Raw genomic sequence first — 13,751 nt, forward strand, 5'->3', positions numbered from 1 at the left:
GACGCAAGAGATGATTCATGCTATTAATAAACCAGCTCATGGTGGGAATGTTGCTCTGAAGATTGACATGGCTAAGGCTTATGATACGGTGGACTGGTCTTTTCTTATGCATGTTCTTAAAGCTTTTGGGTTCTCTGATTTTTTTTGCCAGATGATTCATCACTGTATCACTAATCCCTGGTTCTCTGTAGTCATGAACGGGGTGCCCAAAGGTTTTTTCAAAGGTGGTCGTGGGTTACGACAAGGTGACCCCATTTCTCCTTATTTATTCATTCTTGTGGAGGAAATCCTCTCAAGGATGATAAAACATCAGATACATATGGGTAAGATTGTTCCGTTTTATCATCCTAGGGGTACTCCTATTATTTCTCACCTTCTTTATGCAGATGATATAGTTCTTTTCTGTAATGGGGGCAAGGCATCCTTGAAAGCTATTTCTGAGGTGTTGAGGAAGTATGAACAGTGGTCGGGGCAAGCAGTTAGCAAAAACAAATCTTCTATTTATTTCTCTTCGCAGGTTTCTGCTTCCAGACGTCGAGCACTTCTTCGGTTCAGTGGTTTTACGGAAGGAATCTTTCCTTTTAAATATTTGGGAGTCCCTATTATTTCTGGAAGATTGAAGATTGCTCACTTTGATGATTTGATTGCTAAAGTTCAGACCAGATTGGAGGGTTGGCAAACCAGATTGTTATCTAGTGGGGCGCGGTTGCTTCTTATTAAACATGTTCTCCAAAGCATACCTATACATAGTCTTTCTATCTTAAGGACTCCTAAAGCCGTGATTGAGAAACTGCAAAGAATCATTAGTACCTTTTTCTGGGGTGTCAAAGATGGAAAAGCTAAGAAAAAATGGCGTTCTTGGATGGACATTTGTAAGCCTGTCTCAGAAGGAGGGTTGGGCATTCGTAGTCTCCAAGATGTGCAATCTTCTCTCCACATGAAGTTAGCTTGGAACTTTTTGCAAGGTACTTCTCTTTGGTCCACTTTTTTTCATGCTAAATATGTTGGTGAAAGACATATCTCTATGGTGGACTCTACGAAAGGTTCTATTTTCTGGAAGATGATTTCGCAGAATATTCCTTTAGTGCAAGCTAACTCTAAATGGAAAGTGCGGGAGGGTAAAATCCAATTTTGGCTTGATAAGTGGGCTGATGACGGCCCTCTTTGTACTAATACTCAGATTTCAGATATGCCGAACCTAAAATTGAAAGATTGTAAATCTGGGTTGGGCTGGAATATGGATCTGTTTACTCGGTTGGTTGGTCATCAAAAAGCTGAGGATCTTATTTTGCAATTGGGTCGGGTTAATAATGGGAAGGATGTTCTGATTTGGCTCCCTAATGCTGATGGGCTTTTCTCTACCAAAAGTGCTTGGAATTGTATTCGAACGAGGGGCCCAGATTTTCCTTGGGCAAAATGGGTCTGGCATCCTGCCCTTCCCAAGAAGATGTCTATTACTATGTGGAAAGCCATTCATGATTGGCTCCCGGTGGATGACAGAATCCGCATAATAGGTATTCCTATTGCCTCCCGTTGCGATTGTTGTTCAGAATCTGAGTATGAAGATCTAAATCATAGTCTTGCGAGAGGTGATTTTGCTGAAAAAATTTGGCGTATTTGTTCGGTGGTTCTTGGTATTCCCTGGAGGGAAGGTTGGAGTTGGAGACAGAGGGTGGAGTGTTGGTATAGGCGGGCAAAAAATTCTACTCGATCTGGTCAATTGTTGGGTCTTCTTCCAGCCATCATAACTTGGCGTTTATGGGGTCGGCGTTGTAAGGCCAGGATGGAAGGTTTGATGGAATCGGTTCAACAGGTGTGGTGTTCTATCAAATATTGGGTATCCTGGATTGCATTAAAGATTAAGGATGTAAATTTTCTCACTAAGCAAGATGAAGGAGTTCTACATTGTTTCAATATGCCTATTAATATGATGAGACATGAGATAGTTATTCCGGTTAAATGGAAATCTCCTAAGCAGGGTTGGGTTAAATTGAATGTGGATGGGTGTTCTCTTGGTAATCCAGGTCCTTCAGGTGCAGGTGGCATTATTCGGGATGATAAAGGAAACATGCTTTGTGGGTTTGCAGTTGATACAGGGCATAACTCTAATAATCATGCAGAGTTGATGGGTTTACTTCATGGTCTTCGGCACATTGGTTTTATGGGTTTTGTATCAGTGGAAATTGAACTTGATTCCATGTTAGTCCTTAACTGGTTGAGGAACAATCGTTGTGGCCTTTGGTACATGGAAGATTATTGGGATGAAATTCAAAGTCGTCTAGCTGGGCTTCATGTCTCCCTTGGTCACTGCTTCAGAGAATGTAATTCGGTCGCGGATGGCTTTGCTAAACTGGGTGCCAATGGTCAAACTATGTTCTGGTCTTCCTTATCTGAGCTGCCTGCTCACATTAGAGGTAATATCCGGCTGGATAAAGGAGGTTTCCCTTACCTTCGGAAAATTCGACGATGTTGCTAATTGTTACTGGCTTTGCCTTTATCTCCAGGTATGTCCCTTTTTGCACTCCGTTATTTTTCTTGCTTAATCTTTGTTTGTGCAGGTTTGTCTTTTGCAGGTTCAGTTTTGAGGTTTTTGTTTTGTTTTCCTAGAGTCTATGTTTTGTATTTGAGGTTTTTTTGGTTTTAGGTCTGGGTTTTGGTGTTTTTTTTGTAGCCCCCAGGCCTTGGGTTGTAACCACGATTTTCCTCCGCCACAAGTGAGGGTTTTTTAATAAATTTGGGACGGGGCTACTATGTGTGTGGCTTCCGGCTCTTCTTAAAAAAAAAAAAAAAAAAAAAAGGAGACTCAGAGCATCGAGACTTACAACACAAGGTTACATACCCTCATTCATAACAATTAATATGCAATACTTCCTAGAATGCAACTAGCAGTATGCAATAGTTGCAGCAGAATAAGGGTGATAATTATAACTTATGCCAAAATGAACTAAAACATCATAATAACATTAGTATTCGTCATGAGTTCAAATGATAAGGTAGCATATATTCAATACAAAATACTTCAAATAATAAGTCTCTATGGTTAGATCAACTTCATCATACGCTCTAAGGTACGAAGGGATAGAGTTATGAACATCAAAATAAGGTCTTGATACAACTTGTATCATCCCAAGTGGAATGACAGTGGGTCCACAAGGGGTAAGATTTACTTGAAATCTCAGTAAGTTAAACAACCAACATATACAAAGATAAATTATGCATGAGAAATGTTAAATACGAAATGCATGGTATGCAAAAAATAGTATTTGTCTCCAATTCAGATTCCTCAACTATTTTAGAAAAACTTTGATGCACAATTTTTATAGAGGACATTTTTTTAATTCAACTTTCAAAAACATAAAATTTTATCATCGTTAAGCATCATTAACAATCACATTAACATAATATCATAACGTATGATATCATCACATTTCCCTATATACATTACGAGTACCCGCTGGTGACCAAAGTACAACTCGTGTTGAAACTACGTTGTCTGTAAACTCATTCTCAATGCATTGGTAACATGACATAACATCATAGCATCATAACATACACACTTACTAGCCTTAGGTGTCATAAAATCTTAACTTTACTCAAGCATTCGTTAAAAGGAACCCATTTGAAACCAGTTAACTATTCATTGTAAACCTAGGGGCTACCACTCCATTTTTACTCACTTCAGAGTAAACAGAGGAGTTCCCTTAGGATAGATCACCATCCTAACCTTTGGGGTCAGGAAAACAAATAATTTTTCATGTTATACTTGAAATTATTATTCATGACATGCATTATATGTATGCTCATGTGAAATGACAATTTTGTATGAAAAATCTCAAATGATGAAAAATTACATGTGTCATGTAAGTAAGTAGTCAGGTACTCAATGTATCATATAACATGATGTTTCATACTCAAATGAAATTTATATCATGAATGTAGCATTTATCAATAAATCATAAATAAATTATCAAAGTGTACGTTAGAGGCCAACTTACAAACTGTCCGAGTTTGGAAAATCGTGGTGGCTGTAAACAATGTTACTAAGTTAGGATCTGATCTTTTAAGGAAGATGTTCATAATCGAAAAGGTTAAAAAATTAGTATTTATAAAAATAGCCCTAAACTTTCCAAAATTGCCACCAAGTCCCTAAATTTTCACTATTTGCAAATGAGTTTCAAAATTAACCAAACTTCATAAACCTCATATTTTCCATGTTCAAAAACTGTCTATGCCTTTATAATTTTAAGAATCAAAGTGCAACTATGCTAATCACACCCAACTTGTGGCATGCATTCTATTAATGCCTAAGGGTGATTTCAACTAATTAACTCCTGTGGCTGCATATGTATTCAAATTCATCAAGTACCATAAATCATTACATCCTTAAGGACAAATAAGAAACTTAAGTTTCAGGTCCTACAAGTTTATCCCAACACTTAAACATGGCTCAAGACCTCAATCACCATTAAATCATTCATTAAGTATGCATGACGCTTCTAGCTTTATTCACCAAGAGATGCTTCAAAAACTTAATCAAATCATGCATTTTCATTCTTATCCCAATAACAAGGCTTTTCTAAATGCACATTACTCAAGCCTAGGTAAATTAATCAAAACTTTCATAAGTTAAGCATAAACTAGTCAAAACCAATGCACGCTTAGATGATCAATACAAGAGAGAATTAAAGCCTATTATGGCATGCTTCTAAATTCAAAGTTAAACCTTCAGGATTCATTCTAAGACATTACTGAATCATATAAAATTATTCTAACACGTGTCATAGTTAAAAATTGAATTTAAAAACAATTTATGAGATCAATGATCCCAATTAGCCCGGTTTTGAACTAAGCATGGCAATCTCAACTAAACTCATTTAAAAACTTATTCCTGTGGCATAACCTAAAATTTAATGTCATTCTAACACTAAATAAAAGATAAGCAAGAATACTTACAATTTGTGTGTGATACCCCGTTTTTACGTGTATTTTCACTGAAGGAGTATTTTAATTTAATTAATATATTAGTTCTTTTATTTTAAATTATTTTATTTTAATTGGTTTTATTTTAGTTTGATGTGGTGTTTAATTTTTTTTAATCGTTTTATGGTTTTTAAAATCGTTTTCGTCGGATCAGTTTTTGGACTCCTGAGGTGAGGATTGGACCTCATTTTCTTTCCCCATCTTTTCTTTTCTCTTTTTCTTTTTCCCTTTTTCCTTTTTTTTCTTTTTCCTTTTCTTCTTTTCTTCTTTCTTTCTTTTCTTCTTCTTCTTTTTTCCTTCCTCCCCGCGCACCTGCCCTCTCTGTCTCCCTCTTCCGTCACCGTCCAGCCTCTCCGCCCAGACCCACTGCTGCCGGCCGATGTGGCTGACATAGCCCCCACCATTCGAATCCCCTCCTGCCAATGCACCACCCCACCAATTTTCAGCCCCATCCGTGCCACTTTTAACCCCCTAGAGCCCCACCTTTCCGCATGGCTTTTGGCCATTTCCGGCGCCGTCGCTACACCTCCGGCCACCACCTCTTCACCACTTCATCCCCTACCTCTTGCCGTCCTAAACCACCCATTTCTGACCCCAATCCGTTGTCGGAGCAGCTCCCACAAGCTCAACTCCGATCTACCCCTTTTTGCACTTCCACCGCTATTTCCACCACCACCCACGGCCAAAACTCACTTCCATTAGCTTCATAAATATCTCTAGGCCATTCCCTATCAATTTCAAGTCTTGGTTTATCCCCGTTCGAAAGTGGATAATTTACAACCCACGGCCACAGTGTAAAATACACTGTTACGTTACTTTTTCTCCGCCGTTTGCAACTTCGTGATCCTTCAAAAAATACCTTATAGCGTTGTAAGTATTTTACAAATTCTATTTTAGATTTGAATATATTTTTGTTCTTACAATAAATTATTTGACTGCTTGATTGATTCTGGACTGAGTCCGAGGAGTTTGGGGGTCGGATGGATTGAGGACGGAGTTGTTTGGTTTGTTGATTTGTCATTGGTTGGATATTTGTATCTTGAGGTGTGTAGTGCATGATGCATTCATGGGCATTTTATTTAAATTGAGAAAATTCGGTTTTAATTGTGTAAATGGATTTTCGGGTGCGTGTGTATCACAACCCCAAGCCAGGATGGGGTATTATCTCGGTGGAGCTCCTTTGGTCACTCGGGAGTGGATAATACCAAGTGACATCCCCTGGGTTGTCGCTGAGCGACGACTGGATCACACGATACGATAACGCTGTCGTGTCAACTCCGTGGTCCCTAGAGTGGCGGGGACTAAAGGATGGCCTGGTCCAGGTATGCACTGGGCGCGAGTACTGGGCATCGCTCATTTAGGTGTCACACGCGTAGTCGTTACTTGCAGTGTAACACAGGAGCCAAAGTGTGCGGGTGATCCCTAGGGGAGATCATGGTGCATGCAATAATTGGATCGTTGTTTTGGATTCGGATACGGGCCATTTTCGGGGGTGGGGCTCGATGCTATAATTGTGGCCAGTAGGGACACTTTGCTCGTGAGTGTCCTAGGCCAGTTCAAGGAAGCCGTGGAGGTAGACGTGGTGGAAGAACAAATCAGAGGCAAACAGTGCAAGCCCGGGTTTATGCTGTTACACCCGGAGATGTTGATGACGAGGCACTAACGACCCATGATGCTGAAGTGATTACAGGTATAGATCTAATTTAATTTTGGATTTGATTTTTGGTGTGTTTGGTTTCTTCTTTGTATTTGGATTTCATGGGTTTATGTGTTTGGTTCAGGGAGAGTCCGTTTATATGAATTTTATGCTTGCACTTTGTTTGATTCGGGTGCATCTCAGTCGTTTGTATCTTCCACTTTCGCTCGGATATGTAATCTGGTTACGGAACCTTTGCCAAAGTCATTGGTAGTGGCTCTACCAAATGGTGAAGTGGTGTGGTGTTCCAAAGTTGCTTTGGGTTGCCCTTTAAATTTTTGTGGAAGGTTTCTGGATGCAGATTTGGTTGTGTTTAAGCTGCTGGGATTTGATATGATCCTTGGGATGGATTGGCTATATCGATATTCTGCGAGTATTAATTGCAGAAGTCGGGTAATTAGCTTTCAGCTCCCAGATGATGATTATTTAGAATTTGTGGGGAGTAAGCTAAAAGAAAAGCCGGTAGTTATATCGGCAATTCAAGCGAGAAGAGAGATTGCTTGTAGAGCGGATGCCTTCTTAGTCGAAATGGTGTCTACGCCGTCTGAGAAGAAGTCTTTGGTAGATATCCCCGTTATGGAAGAATTTCCTGACGTGTTTGTAGATGACTTGCCTGGGCTACCCCCTGTTCGTGAAATGGAGTTTGTTATTGACTTGGAACCTGGAGCAGCTCCTGTACATAAAGCCCCTTACCGTATGGCACCAGCGGAATTAAAAGAGTTGAAGGTTCAGTTGCAAGAACTGGTAGATAAGGGGTTTATTCAGCCAAGTACTTCGCCATAGGGTGCGACAATGCTGTTTTTTAAAAAGAAAGATGGTACCCTCAGAATGTGCATTGATAATCGGGAATTAAATAAGGTGACCATCAAGAATAAATATCCTCTCCCACGGATTGACGATTTGTTTGATCAGCTTCAAGGAGCAGCTGTGTTCTCGAAGATTGATTTGATATCAGGATACTACCAGTTGAGGGTTAGAGACAAGGATGTATCCAAAACTGCTTTTAGATCGAGATATGGGCATTATGAATTTAAGGTGATGCCTTTTGGGTTAGCCAATGCCCTTGCCACTTTTATGGATTTAATGAATCAGGTATTTAGACGTTATTTGGATTCCTTTGTGGTAGTTTTCATCGATGATATTTTAATTTATTTTCGAGATTTTGAAGAGCATGTTTATCATCTTCGTCTAGTCCTTGGGAAATTGAGAGAACACTAGCTGTATGCCAAGCTCAGCAAATGTGAATTTTGGTTGGAGGAAATCAGATTTCTTGGGCATGTGATTTCCCGAGACGGGATGGCTGTTGATTCTAGTAAGCTGGAAGCCATTTTGTCGTGGCAGCGTCCGACGACCGTGTGTGAGATTCGGAGTTTCTAGGGACTTTCCGGATATTACCGAAGATTTGTGGAGGGATTTTCTCGCTTATCTGGACCTCTCACAACTTTGACTAGAAAGAATCCAGAATTTATTTGGTCAGACAAGTGTGAGCGAAGCTTCCAAGAATTGAAGAACAGATTGACAACTGCACCAGTGTTGGCGCTTCCGAAACCGCACAAGCCATTTGTAGTTTTCAGCGATGCGTCTAAATTTGGATTGGGATGTGTCCTTATGCAGGAGGGACGGGTTGTTGCTTATGCATCCCGTCAGCTAAAGGATCATGAGAAGAATTATCTGACGCACGATTTAGAATTGGCTGCAATTGTGTTTGCTCTTAAGATCTGGCGATACTATCTGTATGGGGAAGTTTGCGAAGTATACACCGATCATAAGAGCTTGAAGCACTTGTTTTCCCAGAAGAATCTAAACATGAGGCAGAGGCAATGGCTAGAGTTAATCAGTGACTACCAGTGTGAGATCAAGTATCATCCAGGGAAGACAAATATAGTTGCGGATGCTTTGAGTCAAAAGTCGCACTTGGAAGATGAAACCGAATTGTCAGAATTGGATTCTTTACTTTGCGGGATGAGAAGACTCCTTATTGAAAGTTCACAGCAAGAGGAGATATTATCTTCAATTCTTGATATTCGAGTAGCTGATTTTGAGGAATTGAAAACTCTTCAAAGGAAGGATCCGAGGCTATTGGATATCAGAAAAAGAGTCAGAAAATCTCGAGGGCCGTTGCATTATAGGATGGATAAAGATGGAATTTTTCGATTCTGAGATCGTAGAGTGGTCCCCAAAGATTCAAAATTCAAGGAGCGGATCATGGCAGAAGCTCATGCGACCCCTTATTCAGTTCATCCTGGCAGTACGAAGATGTACCGGGACTTGAAGAAAAATTATTGGTAGGAAGGGATGAAGAAGGATATTGCCTTGTATATCGAAAGATGCCACACATGCCGTCAAGTCAAGGCCGAGCATCAAAGACCCGCTGGTATGCTCCAACCCCTCCCTATTCCTGAGTGGAAGTGGGACGACATCACGATGGATTTTGTAGTGGGCTTACCGAGGACTCCTTGTGGGAAGAACTCAGTTTGGGTGATTATTGACTGGTTGACTAAGAGTGCTCATTTCTTGCCTGTTAATAGCACTGATTCCTTGGGTAAGTTGACTTGCTTGTACGTGAAAGAGATAGTGCGGCTGCACGGTATACCGAAGAGTATTGTGTCGGATCGGGACCCAAGGTTCACATCTCAGTTTTGGAAAGGTTTGCAGGCAGCATTGGGTATTAAGTTGAAGTTTAGTACTGCATATCACCCTCAGACGGACGGCCAATCAGAGCGCACTATTCAGACCCTTGAAGATATGTTGCAAGCATGTGTTATGGAATTTCAAGGGAGTTGGAAAAATCACTTGCCGCTCGTAGAATTTGCTTATAATAATAGCTTCCATGCGTCCATTCAGATGGCTCCTTATGAAGCTCTTTATGGGAGGAAGTGCAGATCGCCTTTGTGTTGGGATGAAGTCAGGGAGAATAAAATAGTTGGGCCCGAAATAATTCAAGAGGTGCAAAGCCAAGTTCGGATTATCAGGGATAAAATGGCGGCAACTCAGAGTCGTCAGAAAAGTTACGCAGATACAATGAGGAGAGAGTTATCTTTTGAAGAATGTGATTGGGTTTATCTCAAAGTCTCTCCTATGAAAGGAGTTAAGCGTTTTGGTAAAAGTAGGAAGCTAGATCCGAGATATGTCGGCCCTTTTCAAATTTTGGAGAAGGTAGGGTCCGTCGCTTATAGAATTGCTTTGCCAGAATATTTTGGGGATATTCATGATGTCTTCCATGTATCATCCTTGAAGAAGAGTTTTGGACAACAAGAGCCACGCTTTGTCGACCCAGAGAGTATTCAGTTATAACTGATGAAGTGCTAAAACTACATGATTAAGTTACTTAAGTGAATAAATTGTTTAATAAAAAAATGATTTAAGTACTTAATTATGTAATAGATCACAATACTTGGGTCAATTGATAATTCTGATATTCTTAGTGCTTTTGAAGATTTATAATACAATTATTTCACATGAAAATAAATATTTCATTTTTAGTCCTCTCATAACAGGGGTAGTTTGGGCAATACACAGCAAAGACATCATTCAAAAAAATGAAGTGTAAATGCACACATGCAGACCAGCAGAACACTCACTCGGACAGCACTAATTCGGGCTCACACATGCAGACCAGCAGAACACTCACACATGTAGACCAACAGAACACTCACTCGAACAACACTCATTCGGATAGCACACAGCCGCACAGCAGCTCACACATGCAATAAACCTGCAGCAAGGAAATGCACACATGCAGAAAACGTGGGACCAGCTCACACATGCATCAAAACAGCAACTCACAGCCAGCACTCACACATGCAATAAACCTGCAGCAACAAATACAGCAGACAGCAAACTCGAAAAGCAGGAGCAATGCAGCTTATGCATCATTTCGTTGGAAAGCAACATGTTGCAGGAGAAGAATGGGAGGCAGCAGAAGATCACACTGGCATCTATGAGGCAGCACGTTGCAGACACTCAGACAGCAGCAGAATTATTTCTCTCTTTCTTTCCGGAAGTTGAACGTGCAGCAGCTGAGAGTTTATTACTTTCTTTCTTTCATTTAAGCTGGAGCAGCAGGAGATCACATGGGATCATGGAAGGCAAGCTGTTCATTTCAGCTTTCTTGCTTCTATACATGGAAGTTCACCACGGCATCACATGTACAACTCACAAACACACGGCTATAAAATGAAAGAAGGCTGAAATGCTACGGAGGGTGGAGTAGCTTTGCTTGTATTTTTATTTTCTTTCTTTTGTTTTAGACGCTGGGCAGCCAGTTTATCTTTCTTACTGTTTCTTTTGGTTTTTCATTCGGCTACAACAGTAGCTTAGCTTGGATTTACTTTTCTTTCATTTTCATTCGGTGCAATAGCTTAGCTTGGATTTACTTTTCTTTCATTTTCATTCGGCTACAGTAGTAGCTTAGCTTGGATTTACTTTTCTTTCATTTTCATTCAGTGTAGCAGCAGTTTTATTTTTATTTCATTTTCGTTCCAGATGGTGGGAATGTTTGGTAGCCTTTTGGCATGTTATTTTTCTTTCACACATTAGTTTTATTACTTTACTTTTCGTTTAGACCTTGCGGTAGAATAACTTGAATTTTATTCTTCTTTTCCTTTGAGACAGCTACTGGTCGGCAGCAATTTTATTTCATTTGAAGTTTCTTTCGGTTCAGACTTTAGGCAGCCGGTTTCATTTACTTGTTTTTAGTTTAGATTTTCTGGATTTATTGGGTGGTGGAGTCAGCGTGGTGCTACTTGTCGGCATTGGATTATTTTTCTGCAGTTTACATTTTCGTTTGGCAATTCAACGTCTTTGTTCTTCTTCTTTACGTTTTTCTTTCGTCTAGCATTTTGGAGGTGGCTTTCTTCGTGGTTAATTTTTGGCTTTCGGCTTATTTTTATTTAAGATTTCTTTTGCTTTCAGATTTTGTCATGACTCATCTTAGACTTATTTTTGTTGTTAGAAATATCATGTGTAGCTAATTTCTAAAACTTGGGTTGTGGAATGAGACTTAATTTATTTTAGGTTCTAGTTTAATGCAATATTTTGTGATTGAACGTTGATTTCACTAGATTACTAGTTGGATTTAAATAGAAAATAGATTGCAGCTCTTGCTCTTGTTTTGTTGTTGACGTAAGGCACAACAAAAGCTTGAAAATTATCAAGGCTTCTCTCGATTGTTTGTTAATGTGTGTTTGGCTAGTAAAGTAGAGAATCCCTTAGAAAAAATATTGCAAAACTTGAGCATAACTTTTTATCTTCCGTTTATCAATGCCTTGACTGGATTGTTAATCGAGAAAATTATCTAGAATCCGAAATAAAGAGAGTCTCATACCCAACCCAAGTGTTCGTTAATTTGTTTTTTTTTAGAAACTCTAATTTCAACTTCGATTATCTTTTTGCATTGCATTTGAATTTTATTTTCATCTCTCATACTTGATTCATTTGTTACTTGACACTTCTACACTTGGAAGCACATTCGAAACCGAGTCAATAACCAGACCTTACTTATGAGGTTGTTCCTTCACAGATCATGGATTTGAAAGAGCAACAGTTGAAATCCAAGACGATACCTCTAGTAAAGGTGGCATGGGGAGATCCGTTAGTTCAAGATTTCTCTTGGGAGAGAGTAGCTGACATGAGGGAGCAGTACCCCTATTTATTGGAATAAATGACGGTACGTTTCTTAATCTTGATCTCGGTAGAATCATGTGGCTTGTTTCAAGTTAGTGTTTGATCTTGCAAATTTCGGGGACGAAATTTGTTTTTAAGGGGGGAGGATGTGATATCCCGTTTTTACGTGTACTTTCACTGAAGGAGTATTTTAATTTAATTAATATATTAGTTGTTTTATTTTAAATTATTGTATTTTAATTGGTTTTATTTTAGTTTGATGTGGCGTTTAATTTATTTTAGTTGTTTTATGGTTTTTAAAATCGTTTTCATCGGATCAGGTTTTAGACTCCGGAGGTGAGGATTGGACCTTATTTTCTTTCTCCATCTTTTCTTTTCTCTTTTTCTTTTTTCCTTTTTCCTTTTTTTTTTCTTTTTCCTTTTCTTCTTTTCTTCTTTCTTTCTTTTCTTCTTCTTCTTTTTTCCTTCCTCCCCGCGTGACCTGCCCTCTCTCTCTCCCTCTTCCGTCGCCGTCCAACCTCTCCACCCAGACCCGCCGCCGCCAGCCGACGTGGCCAACACAACCCCCACCATTCAACTCCCCTCCGGCCGGTGCACCACCCCACCAATTTTCAGCCTCATCCGTGCCGTCGTTAACCTCTTAGAGCCCCACCTTTTCGCAAGGCTTTTGGCCATTTCCTGCGCCGTCGCTCCACCTCCGGCCACCACCTCTTCACCACTTCATCCCCTACCTCTTGCTGTCCTAACCCACTCATTTCTGGCCCTGATCCATTGCCAGAGTAGCTCCCACGAGCTCAACTCCGATCTACCCCTTTCTGCACTTCCACCGCCATTTCCATCACCACCCACGGCCAAAACTCACTTCCATTAGCTTCATAAACATTTTTAGGCCATTCCCTATCAATTTCAAGTCTTAGTTTGTCCCCGTTCGAAAGTGGGTAATTTACAACCCACGGCCACAGTGTAAAATACACTGTTACATTGCTTTTTCCCCGCCGTTTGCAACGTCGTGATCCTTCGAAAAATACCTTAGAGCGCTGTAAGTATTTTCCAAACTCTATTTTAGATTTAAATATATTTTTGCTTTTAAAATAAATTATTTGATTGGTTGGTTGATTCCGGACTGAGTCCGAGGAGTTCGGGGGTTGGATGGATTGAGGACGGAATTGCTTGGTTTGTTGATTTGTGATTGGTTGGATATTTGTATCTTGAGGTGTGCATTGTATGATGCATTCATGGGCATTTTATTTAAATTGAGAAAATCCGGTTTTAATTGTGTAAATAGATTTTTGGGTGCGTGTGTATCACAACCCCAAGCCGGGATGGGGTATTATCTCGGTGGAGCTCCTCTGGTCATTTGAGAGTGGATAATACTGAGTGACATCCCCTGGGTTGTCGCTGGGCGACGATCGGATCGCACGATATGGTAACGCTGTCGTGTCGACTCCGT

This window comes from Carya illinoinensis, chromosome 12 (assembly GCF_018687715.1).
Source record: "Carya illinoinensis cultivar Pawnee chromosome 12, C.illinoinensisPawnee_v1, whole genome shotgun sequence".
Taxonomy (NCBI): Eukaryota; Viridiplantae; Streptophyta; class Magnoliopsida; order Fagales; family Juglandaceae; genus Carya; species Carya illinoinensis.